The following is a 9,091-nucleotide window of genomic DNA, read 5'->3' as shown; positions in this document are numbered from 1 at the left end:
TCTCATGGTTCTTATGTATTTTTCATTGTGTTTAGTGCAATACTGTAAACCTAGAGTAACACTATGGACCCATACAAAGTGCTACCACTGATGCTGAAAGTGTTCCCAAGAATCAGAAAAAATTCCTGACATTACAAGAAAAAGCTTAATTCCCTCATATATGCTATAACCTGAAGTCTGTAGCAGTGGTTGCCCACCATTTCAAGATAAATCAATCTAGCATAGGACCATCATAAAAAGAAAAGGAAATCCATGAACTCATCACTGTGGCTATGCCAGCAGGTACTAAAACCTTGTACTTTTTGCAAAATGCCTTTTTATCTCATATTGAAAATGCAGCTTTTATATGGGTGCAGGATTGCTATAAAAAAGGCATACCTCTAGACTCTACTATGACTTGAGAAAAAGCAAAGTCATAATAACTTAGAGCAAAAAAAAGGTAAAGGATCTAAAGCTGGAGAATTTAATGCCAGCAAAGGATGGTTTGATGATTTTAGAAAGAGGTTTGGCTTAAAACATGTCAGGATAACAGGAGAACCAGCTTTTGCTGACCAGGAGGCAGCAGCTGAGTTCCCAGATGCCATTAAGAAAATCACTGATGAGGGGCACCTGGGTGGCTCAGTTATCAAGCATCTGCCTTCAGCTCAGGTCATGATCCCAGGGTCCTGGGATTGAGCCACACATCAGGCTCCCTGCTCTGTAAGAAGCCTCCCTGCAGTGTTCCCTGTTCTTGCTATCTCTCTCTCTGTCAAACAATTAGTAAAATCTTTAAAAACAAAATTACTGATGAGAAAAGATACCTACCTGATCAGATTTTTGTTTTTCATGCAGATGAAAGTGCCCTATTTGGGGAAAAAAAAAAAAAAAGCCACGAAGGACATTATTAGTAAGGAGAAGAGTGAACACCAGTATTTAAGACAGGGAGGGACAGGCTAGCTCTACTGTTTTATGCCAATGCTGAGTTTATAATGAGGAGTGCCCTTATCTATAAAGCTACTATCCCCTGAGTCTTGAAGCAGGAAAGATAAACATCAGCTACCAGTCTTTTGGTTGTACAACAAGAAGGCCTAGACAACAAGAACCCTTTTCTGGATTGGTTCCATTGATGCCTTGCCCCTGGAGCCAGGAAATACTTGCCGGTAAGGGGCTGCCTTTTAAAGAAATGCCATTTGATACTGGAAATTCTCCTGGCCATGCAGAGCCTCATGAGTTCAATACAAAGGTACTGGAGTGGTCTACTTACCCCCAAACACAATGTCTCTAATTCAGCCTCTAGATCAGGGGATCGTAAAGATTTTTAAGGTCCATTATACATGACAGTCTGTAAACTTTTCCAATGTAATGGAAGGGAACCCCAATAGAGAGAACATCATGAAAGTCTGGGAAGATGACACCATTGAAGATGCCATCATTGTTGTAAGAAAGTCCATGAAAGCCATCAAGCCTGAAACAATAAATAAATTCCTCATAATTGGAGAAACTGCATATCAGCCTATTATCACAGGTTAAGTGGTTTTTAAAAAACTGTAGCATTGTTACTAATACTATATTATGAATATGATTGTAATACTGCATGCCATAACATTTTTACAACAATTCACTCATTAGTGTATAAGTGAGGCTACTGTGAAGCAATCACATCAATTACACTAGGTTACCCCAGAGCAACCATATTGCTGCTTCAATGCATAGATCAGTATACCTATAAAAAACACAACTTTCTTTTTCACTTTCTCTTTCCATTTTTTATGTTTACTCTTAGTAATATGTATAATATCTGCCATGTTTTGTATCATATAGGACGGTTGATGTAGATACTGACTGACAATTCATCTTGTAAACAGATGATGTAAACTTATGATGCTAATATAGTACAGTACTGTAAATATATTTTCTCTTCCTTATGATTTTCTTAGTAACATTTTCTTTTCTCTAGCTTACTTCATTGTAAGAATACAGTATATAATATATGTAGCATACAAAATATGTATTAATCAACTGTTTGTTATTGGTAAGGCTTTTGCAACCGTAAGGTTATAGTGCAACAATAACAATGGGTTTTGTCTGATCGTCTGGTAACAGCTGCCTAAATGGCCATATTGTGACCAATCCTTGGCTCAGCAGGAAGGAGTTATGATCAGTTGGCCGCATCGGTCATGAGAGCTGGGGTGGGGGGTAGCGGTGGGTGGAGCATGGCAGTTGTACAAGACATTTGTCTCCCTGAGCTAGGTGACTTGCCCATGCCTGTATGGATGAGTACCTTCCCCACAGCCACTGTTCAGCAGACTGCTGTAAATGGAGAAATCATGAGGTTCCAGCCAGACCCTTCCCAACTGTAAAGGCACTAAAGAATGCAATGGGCAATACAACTACTATGTTTGAACCAGTGCAATGCATGGATTGTGATCAAAACACAGCTTTATTGTGTTCCTCACCATTTTTTTAAACTCCATTCAGGAGGGATGATTTGTCCTGCCCAGATTTTTTAAAAAAACAAAAAACAAAAACAAAAAAACCAAAAAACTCCAAGTATACCTTTTGATTGTTCAGAGATAATAATGCTATAGGAACTTGAGTCCCAAATCTAGTTTCCATGTAGATGCTAGAATATCTAAACCCTTAGTCACACTCCAGAGGCTGAAATCTGACTGTTAAATCTCCCTCCCCTGGTCTGGGTCCATTTAGGGACAAGGGCCTTTTCTCACCTCTTTTCTCACCCCTGTTCATCTCCCTCCACCTTGAGCTGCTCTTTCACTCCTGGCAGGGATCGAAGTTGGGGAGAGGGTGCAGATAAAGGTGAGCTGGCCCAAACATCAGCTTCCTGACCTCTGGGCCTAGGAGAAATTTCCCGCTGACTTATAAGGGGGATGTTTTCATGGGCTCTTCTGTGGTTCCTTGAAGGCCTCCTTTTTCCTGCCACTCCCAGGCCTGGAAGCACATCCCCAGCCTCTTTCCTGTGGGGCCCTCTTGCCCCTCTGGGAAGCCCTGTGGGTGGATCCTCAGACACCCCTGACTGGCTCTCTCTCCTCTGCACCCCACACTGCACAAACTAGGGGATCAATCAGTCCCTCTACACAGTCCCGTCCCAGAGCCTAAGTGGTTGGCCAGCCACGCTTTTTCTCTCCCGATTTCCCAGGTAGAGTCAGACTCCAATCCTAGCTTCCCAGAAACCCCAGGAAACTCTCTACCCTAGGCCTGACTGACATTTCTCTAAGTAGCCCAGGATAATTTCCACTGGAATCATCTGCAGACCTCTTTTAAAATACTTAGATCTGGCTCTTCTCCCCTCTCCAATCCACTGGATTAGCATCTGAAGGAAGAAGCCTGGAAATCGCCACTGCCATTGCCAAATAAAGTACAGAACTCCATTGGTGCCTGGGTGACTCAGTGGGTTAAGCCTCTGCTTTTGGCTCAGGTCATGATCTCGGGGTCCTGGGGTCGAGTTCCGCATCCGGCTCTCTGCTTGGCGGGGAGCCTACTTCCTCCTCTCTGCCTGCCTCTCTGCCTACTTGTGATCTATCAAATAAATAAATAAAATCTTAAAAAAATATAGAACTCCAAATACATTAGGATTTCAGGGGGAAAAATAAACATATACATATTTTTAGTGTGTGTATGTTCTAAACACTGCATGGGGTACACACATACTAGAAATATACATTTTTTTAAACCTGAAATTCAAAATTAAGTGGGCATCCTGTATTTTTCTTTGATAAATCTGGTAACCTTAATCTGCACTGAACAAGTTCCCCAGGCTGCATAGTGAAGTTAGAGATCCATTGGTCAGGATCATGGGGTAAATAAAATCACCATGATAATGACCACTGGGGGGCCTTGGAAGCATTAGTCAGGCAGTTGTCCCTGGGCAACCTGTGTCGTCAAGTGCCTTTTGGATTTCTCTAGATTCCTAATAGAGCACTGAAGTTTCTCTTCACACCTGATCCCCTGTGTTTGCCCAATTCCAGGGTGAGGTAATCCCACTGTGGTCTATGGGAATGGTGTCCTCTGGAGATGTGGATGTGCATGGCAGCTCTGACCCTACCCATCTCTCCCCTCCACTGGTTCAGGCATTTTGCAATCTATTGTTATTGTAAAGAAGCTTGGTACACACAATAAATAAATAAATAAATAAATAAATAAATAAAATAAAATAATGCTGGGCAGTGTATGAGTATTTCACAATAAATAGAGCCCAGTTGTGTTAATAGAAGGAATAGAGACCCAGAAGGAAATGGATCTTCTAGACATGAGCATTGCTTTTGTCCAGATGCTTCTGTAGAAAATGAGCAGCAGTTTAGTGTGGGTCTATTATTCCTGCTTTCACCCAATTGACCCTTGACCCAGGAGGCTCCACCCCTCCACAACCCACCCCAGCACTTGAGCAAAGGGGAAAGCCACCAGAATTCAGCAGGGGTGGGAGGAGCAGATCTAGAGGAGGGAGAGAGGTGAAACTAAAGGAAGAACAGAGGGAAAGTTCAGAGCTTCCTGGTGGTCAGACTAGGGCCCCATGACCCAGTATGCTCTGGTACTTTTATTCATATGCCAGTAAAGAAGAAAAGGGTTAGCCACTCGTCAGGCCTCCTCTGTTTGAGGAGGCAGATTACATATTATTCAGAACAGGTGGGGATCACACCACCTCATGACGGCACAACAGGCCCTGGCCCAACACTCAGAGTGGAACCCCGGGTGCCAAAGAACAGCTATCTCCAGGGGCCCATGGGATAAGAGAAGGAGTCAGTCACCTACCCTGGAATTTCTCCTCTCAGGAGAAATTGAGAAACTACTGAGAAATCCTCTCAGTAGTTGGAGCCACATCCTTGGTAAGTAAAGAGGGACCAGCACCCGAGTCACATAATCTGGTTTTGAGCTTCACAATGACTTTATGGATGGACCCTATTATTCCTTTTCAGCAGGTGAGAAAACCACAGGAGCTAGGCAGGGAAGAGTAGACACTCTGGTCTGGAAAATGAACTATGGTCACTTTGGGAACTGAAATGAGTGAGATTCTCTTCCAACCACTGGTCCTGGCCAGTGGCCAGGAAGGCAGCACTGAAGTTGCTTGGATAGAGTCCACCCCAGTCAGTGTGCTTAAAGTATGCAAAAAAATAGTAAGGTCCAAATCCTATGACTGAGCTGCTGATAGAAGGAGAAGACATAGACCAGGCATTTCCACCTTTGAGTCTCATATTCCCATCTAGAGACGTGGACAGGGGATTATCTGAAAATTTGGGGGCCATGAAAGTGGTGGCTGCAAGGATTTTAGCCTGCTGGGCTATGCATGAGGCGAAGCCAGAGCCTCTGAACCCAGTCTAGAAGGCTCATGCCAGCAGCCCAAGATCAGAGGTCTGAGCAGAAAACTCTTAGGGCAAATGTTTTGGGTAGGGTGGTAGTGCTGGGAGAGGCCTCTGAGCCTCCTGGATCTCCTCCCCAATCTACAGGCCCAGCCTGGCAACCTTTCCCTTAGGCATTATACACACATTCACAGAGAGCCCCTGACATGACAGGCTTTGTGAAAGAGGCTGCATTTGAGCCTTAAAACACATGGGAGTGACAAGGGCCAAAAGCAAGGTTTCTGCCAAGGACTCAGGGAGAGGTGGGTCCTAACCAGATCAGTGAGAAGGGAAGCTCAGACTAGACACCTTCAAGGATGGGGTACCACCCCTGAGCAACCCTCTTAGAAACAAAATGGCAAGAAGAGAAGCCTGCATGACCTGTCTGAGTTCTTAAACTCCACAGCCCATTGTGACATCATTGGCCAGGAACTGGCTATAAGAAGGGAGGCTCTATCAGCATCATATCCCTGATCCCTGGCCTCCATCACCTCCTAGGCCAACATCAAAGCCAAGGGCCATGCTCCTGTTATCAATTCTGCTGCTCATGTTCCAAGTCAAAGGCGTACATTTTGGTATGTGGTCTCTTCTCCCAGTGGCCAGAACAGCTCTCCCAGGTGGGGTTGGGCATGACAGTGGCCCTGCTCACATCACTTTCATCCAGTCAGTGGTGAGCATTAAGGGCTAAGAGAGAGATGTGGTTATTGAGCTCATTAACTAGCTAATTGGTCATTAAGAGGCTGGCCCACAAGGGCACAAGAGTAGTAGCTTCATGTTTTCCCTCATACCACTCCCCCACAAAAAATACTTCCCACTCCTCTCCTCTTCCCCAGCCCAGAGTTCAGCCTGTCTCATCTTAAGTTTCAGTTTTGAAATCCTAAACTTTATCTCTGAATGAGTAATGGAGGGCCTAGAAGTAAGTGCCCAGAATGAGCTGAGCATCAGATTTCCAAATCGGGGGAAAAAGAGAATGGGGGTCAGAAGCATGACAGAGCTCTAGGGAACTGCAGGTACAGAGCAGAAGCCTAACTGGGCACATTCACATGTGTACATGCAGACAGAAGGCCAGGGCCTTCTGTTCTTAATGGGCAGCTCCTCACCATTGGTTCCTTGATGGGTTCTCTCTCTAAGGCTTGGATGAGGTTGGAGGGGAGCTGGGTTACTTAGTGCCTCTCATGGGTAAGGTAATTCCCCATGTTTAATTTCCACCTCATTATATTGGGGTCTCCACTCTCAGCCCCATGCATTTGTGACCAACTCTGTGCCTTATGAAGGTTGAAGATTTGTCCAAGTCACATAGTGCAGAAGTGGGCAGGGATTTTTGCACCCATCTGACTCTGGGCCTGCATTTCCCTCTCCGCACACTACCCCATGAAAAGAACACAGCCTATTCACCTGGCCTTCCTCAAGATTCTGGCCTGGGTGTTGGCTGAAATGTGAGTGAGTCAGGGATTGGAAGAGAACCAGCAGAACGTGCCCCTTTACAGTGTTTACAACTGCAGCTGCTTCTCACCCATTTCAGCATTGCCTCCATCACTACTCAGGGGTTTTATGCTCTAGTATTAACTGACAAGTCCACACAATTCTACACTGGTGATATTGGTTGTTCTCAGGATGAAGATGGAGAATGAGGCCCATGGAGCCTTTGGGGCAAGATGAAATGAAATTCTGACGGCTAATGTAGCTTGAGGATTTACTTTGTGCCAAGCACTGTGTTGGGCACCTCAATGCCCACTATCTCATTTAATCTGTAAAACATGTTTTATAGGGAAGGTCCATTTTCATAATGAAGAAAGAGAGTAAGCAAGGGTAAGTAGTTTTCCCCAATGCTTACTGAAATCATTCAGTCAATAAGCAACAGAGCCAGGATTTGGTCTTGGGGTGTGGGACCCGAGCCCACCCTCTTATCAAATGTCATATTCTGCTTCTCAGAGATGTCACAGGATTGGTACCCATAACAATCATCCATAATTTGATCAAGCTTCAAGCTCATAATCACTCTTAGTGTCATAACACATTTCCTCCCACAAGCATCAGGGCAGCTTGTTAACATGATTAAAACAGTATGTTCATATATTTTTTTTATCCTGACTTTTCCCTTTCAACATTGTATCTTAAACATTTGGCTCGCATCATTAAAAACCCTTCATAAGCATAACTTTTATGGCTGAATGCATGTGCCCTACTTTAGTCATAACACTGAGGATGCCTTCAATTTGTTACTGTTATAGAGATCAACTGTAGTGAACATCTTTCAATTGCTGCCTTCCAGATTCTTCCCTTAGGATAGTTCTCAGCAGTGGAGCCACTGAGTCAGAGGATTCCTCATTCCTGTTGAGTGTCCCCTCGATGCCAGCTGTGATGCTATCATTATTTTTGTTGTTGTTGTTGTTGTTTTATTTATTTTTAAATTTAATTTCTTTTCAGTGTAACAATTCATTGTTTATGCACCACACCCAGTGCTCCATGCAATACGTGCCCTTCATAATACCCACCATCAGGCTCCCCCAAGCTCCCACTCCCAGCCCCTTCAAAACCCTCAGATTGTTTTTCAGAGTCCATAGTCTCTCTGGTTCATCTCCCCTTCCAATTTCTCCCAACTTCCTTCTCCCCTCCATCTCCCCATGTCCCCCGTGTTATTTCTTATGCTCCACAAATAAGTGAAACCATATGATAATTGACTCTCTCTGCTTGACTTATTTCACTCAGCATAATCTCTTCCAATCATGTCCATGTTGATACAAAAGCTGGGTATTCATCCTTTCTGATGGAGGCATAATACTCCATAGTGTATATGGACCACATCTTCCTTATCCATTCGTTTGTTGAAGGGCATCTTTGTTCTTTCCACAGTTTGGCATCCGTGGCCATTGCTGCTATGAACATTGGGGTACAGTTGGCCCTTCTTTTCACTACATCTGTATCTTTGGGATAAATACCCAGTAGTGCAATTGCAGGGTCATAATTTCTTGAGGAATCTCCACACTGTTTTCCAAATTGGCTGCACCAACTTGCATTCCCACCAACAGTGTAGGAGGGTTTCCCTTTCTCCACATCCTCTCAACACATGTTGTTTCCTGTCTTGCTCATTTTGCCCATTCTGACTAGTGTAAGGTGGTATCTCAATGCGGTTTTAATTTGAATCTTCCTGATGGCTAGTGATGATGAACATTTTTTCATGTGTCTGATAGCCATTTATATGTCTTCATTGGGGAAGTGTCTGTTCATGTCTTCTGCCCATTTTTTTTTATATGATTGTCTGTTCTGTGTGTGATGAGTTTGAGAAGTTCTTTATAGATCGTGGATATCAACCTTTTGTCTGTACTGTCATTTGCAAATATCTTCTCCCATTCTATACATTGCCTCTTTGTTTTGTTGACTATTTCCCATTTCAAGCTTTACTACAAAGTGATTACCAAGACGGCATGGTAGTGGCATAAAAATAGACACATAGTAGACACATAGACCAGTGGAAAAGAGTAGAGAGCCCAGATATGGACCCTCAAGTCTACGAGCAAATAATCTTTGACAAAGCAGGAAAAAATATACAGTGGAAAAGACAGCTCTTCAATAAATGGTGCTGGGAAAATTGGACAGCTGTATGTAGAAGAATGAAACTTGACCATTCTCTTACACCGTACTCAAAGATCAACTCGAAATGGATAAAAGACCACAATGTGAGACAGGAATCCATCAGAATCCTAGAGGAGAACATAGGCAATAACGTCTTCTATATCAGCCACAGCAACTTCTTTCAAAAT

This window comes from Mustela nigripes, chromosome 1 (assembly GCF_022355385.1).
Source record: "Mustela nigripes isolate SB6536 chromosome 1, MUSNIG.SB6536, whole genome shotgun sequence".
In the NCBI taxonomy this organism is placed as follows: Eukaryota; Metazoa; Chordata; class Mammalia; order Carnivora; family Mustelidae; genus Mustela; species Mustela nigripes.
This window is presented reverse-complemented; position numbering follows the sequence as displayed.